This window comes from Cornus florida, unplaced genomic scaffold (assembly GCF_030987335.1).
Source record: "Cornus florida cultivar Cherokee Brave unplaced genomic scaffold, ASM3098733v1 CherokeeBrave_3.0.0_Hap2_Chr01, whole genome shotgun sequence".
NCBI classification, from domain to species: Eukaryota; Viridiplantae; Streptophyta; class Magnoliopsida; order Cornales; family Cornaceae; genus Cornus; species Cornus florida.
The window spans coordinates 46287263-46291697 of NW_026775571.1; positions in this window are offsets into that span (position 1 = coordinate 46287263).

Here is a 4435-nt window from a genome sequence, read left to right on the forward strand (position 1 = left end):
ACCTTCCAGAAGGCTACGAAACTCAATGAGAACAAATGCGGAAGAAAAAGATCGGAAAAAGACCAAATAAGCCCTCAAGGGCAAAATGGTCTTTCTACATGGAAACAACATCTCTAGAAATGTATGTCATCCCTAAGACATAATCATGACTTCTCATGAGACCACGGAAACAAAAGGAAAACAAGCGGAAGCAACATTTTAAAAACAGACAAGTTTAGCCCCAAGGGCAAAATGGTAATTTTTAGACATATTTGGGTGCTACCTATTACACCATTGGAAAGACGATGAAAAAATAATAAACTTAGACTCAAGAATCACTTGATTCGGAGTCTGAATGGAAGAGAAAAGTCGAAACAAAGTTTTGACATCGCCGCGGCCATGAATAGTGTTTTGACAGCAGTGAATAGTGTTTGGGTAGAAAAATGCTAAAATCCGTGTACCGTTTTGAGATACTAAACAACGTTTTTTAGAAAAATAGGAAGAATAAACCCCCCTCAAAATAATTTTTTCAAGCGGACCATGTTGAAAGAAAAATTTACTCTGGATGTGAAATCCCCAAAATGCCCTTATAACAGACTTTTTCGAAAAATGCATGTGTGCACAGAAAATTAGATTTGACGCGGGGTTTTTGAGACCCATATGGCATTTTCTGAAAAAATGTTGTAAAGAAACCCCTCCTAAAATCATGTTTTCTATGTGACCATGTAAAAGCCGAAATTTAATTTTCAAATCAAATTCTAAAAATACCCCTAGATCAGTTTAGGTCAAAAACGATGAAAAAAAATAAACAACTTTGCACCAAGTGTTCATTTGACCCTAAATGGTATTGTGTGCTAAAACGATCATGCACACAAACGTAAACAGTGAATTTAAGCACGCGGGGATTGGTCCATGGCTCCAAAAAATGCCCGATACAAAATATGACCTATTCGAACCTCAAAATGCAAAGAAAATGCTTAAAATGTAAAACTTAAGACCAATAAGCATCCATTTCATACAAATATGATATTTTGTGCAAGATGAGCATTCATGCAAACGTAATATACATATTTATATGCATTCCAATGACCTACGGCCTCAATGGTCGCTAAATACAAAATATCACCTATTAAACCTCAAATTTTGCCTAAAATGACTTTTAAAAGAGAAAACTGAAACTAAAAATTATCAAATGGTTTCAAAAGACCATTTGGCCATTGGCCACACTTCATGTATAAATAAAGAGACTATATAGAAGTGTTAAAGCCCACTTCCCACCACCCATGGAAATGTAATGAAGTTAAAGCATGCCATTTTTCTATTTTTCAATAAAATCCCTTGAAGATAAAAGTACTTAGAATACAAATTAAATGCCCTTGGCCCATGGCCTCATTACATACATGTCAAATACATCACAAATGGCGCACTTAAGTGCTCATTACATATTTAGAACTAAATATACAAGTTTTGACATTTTGAATCAAAAATAACATTTTATGTTAACATTTGCATGAATTAAATAATTCAAGTCTACAAAACATCCAGGGGATATTGTGCATCCGAAAACCACGTTTTCTTGCTTGAAATAGGTCACATTCAGCAAGGGGTGAGTAACCTGTATTACTAGTAGGGAATGAGCATGCATAGACCTAACTTTTTACAAGTTTATCACATTAATATGAAACTTTTTACAAGGTTCATGTCACCTAACGTCTATGTCAAAAGTGAGACTCAGGGATCATCATAAACTACTTTAAAACATTTCTAGCATAAACCATAATACTTGTGCAAGTAGACAACATAGGGGCATTTGGTGTAACGCAACAAGACATAGGTATTCAAAGTTGTCAACTTGGAACCTAAAATACGAAAACAACTAAAATAGTTCATGCCACCTAACGTCTATATTCCAAATGAGTCTAAGGAATCATCATAGGCTACATTAAATAATTAATACCCAAATTACAATTTCAATTCAGTTTTAACTAACATTTGAACTTCTAATACAACCCATAAAAATATAGATTATCAAAATTATCCATTTGAAACCTAAAGTGCGTAAACAACTAAATATTACGATTTAGTAAAAATAGAAACTCTAATACAACGCATCAAGGCATATATTATCAAAGTTAACAACTTGAAATCTAAAATGCAGAAACAACAAGTTATAACAATTTAGTACTATTAACTTGTATTAAAAAACAAGGCATGCAAGTATACTAAGCACATGTATACTACACCTAATTGAAATGTCAAATACCACATCATAAGCTATAAATAATTCATATTAAACAACTTAGAATTGAATGCGAAATCAAGTAGTGGCGAAAAGACAAGGACATATGGTCTCAATGACCAAACAAGTGATCTCGGGTTACTAGCTCTCAAGGTAATACCTAGTGTGCACTAAACTCGGAATAAAACCGTATATTGGTGTTTTTGGGTTATTAGCCCCCAGGGTACCACCCAGTGCGCACTATATGTTGTAGGGGGAGCCCTCATCCCCCGTACTAGAGTCATGCCCTAGCTGTAACATATTCCAATGTCCATATAAGCTTTCCTAAAATCAACAAGTTGTGCATCAAGATATAATACATATACACAATACACTTGTCAACTACTACGCACAAACAAGTCAAGTAAAACACCCAATATTCATCCTATGTCTTCAAGTTACAATGGCATACGACATGTCAAATATATAGTGTGTATATAAACAAGTTAATATTATAACTTCTACTTATGGAATGCTATAATGTAATCATACAACAAGCCCCAAATTTATAAATTAAGTATGAAAACAACGTTAATGCCTAATTACCTCAATGGAAGCATATAAATGGAATTTAATTAAATTAAATAATTAAATTCTCAAGATTATCAAGCAACTCAAAATATTCTAAAAATAATATAGGTCGAAGATCATGGCAAGGCCTAGTTTAATATCACATTACAAGTTATTTCTACCTAAATTATGACTAAGTAAATTAAATTTTAAACAAGAAAATAATTAAATAAAGTTCTCCACACTCATTCAAATATATATATATATATATATATATATATATATATATATATGTATGTATATTTTTTTCCTTAGTTGGGACTCACACACGCTACCTCCACTGAGGTTCGAACCCTTGACTTCCTTTTAGAAAGTAGGAGCCTTGTATCGCTAGGCCACAGGTCTGTTGGTCTCATTCAAATATTTTCATTTTCATATATGTTAATGAATATATTAAGGCCTAATTTAATACCACATTGCAAGTTCATTCCATGCTAGGTACAACCATGCGAATTAAATTCCATACAAAGAAAATAATTAAATAAAAGTATCAAACCTATTCAAATATTTTCAATTTAATGTATATGATAGAACATGGCAAGCTCATCAACACTATCAAGTTAAAAATCCATTTAAATGAGTAGAACACTTAAAATAAAATTAATTAACCTAAGTAATTAATTTTCTCTAGATTTTAAAACAATTCCGAATATTCTCAATTTCACATATGTTAAGGAACATACCAAAACCTAATTTTATATCATATTACAAGTTGATTCCATGCTAGTTACAACCATGCGAATTAAATTTTCATACAAGTGAAACATTAAATAAAAGTTTCAATACTTATTCTGTGATGGCCCAAGTTTTGTAAACCCGGTGCGTCAGTGATGACCAAAAGATGACCCGATAACGGATTCGAAATACGAAAGCGAAAGATGATCGAAGGAAAAGAAAAGAAAGCTCTGAGGCATGGAAGAACGCTTGTCCCAAGCCAAAGCACCGAGCGCTCGTTCGGCACTCTCCAACACTGAGCGCTCGTTCGGCACTCCCAACACTGAGCGCTCGTTAGGCACTCCCAACACTGAGCGCTCGTTAGGCACTCTCAACACTGAGCGCTCGTTCGGCACTCTCCAACACTGAGTGCTCATTCGTCGCTCCCAACACTGAGCGCTCGTTCGGCACTCTCAACACTGAACGCTCGTTCGGCAGTCTTACAAGGTCGGTTGTTCTGACCTCTAAGGTCAATCGTCAGGCGTTTTGACCTACATGGTCAAGTGTTTGGATGGACGGGTTATATCCCAAACTGAACTTTAGCTACTGGAATTATTCTCGAGCAAAAAAATATGCCTTGAACAAGTTCGGAGGGAACCGGGGTCAGAAACCCTAAAACTGGGGAAAATGACCAGAAGGAAATTCTAAGAGTACTTGACTCGATGAAAAGTGAAAATGAATCCCGTATGAGGATCTAGGCTCAAAACGAGGCATTTTGCAATAACTTTCATTAATTGCACAATGACTCCTACAAAAAGTGTTAACTACACTAATGACTCAGAATGAAAATATCTTCCAAAAATATTTTTTTTAAAACCCCTACAATGAAATATCTCCAAAAGATATTTATGAAAAACATCCTAAGAAAAGAAAATGTTTCTGAAGAACTATGCA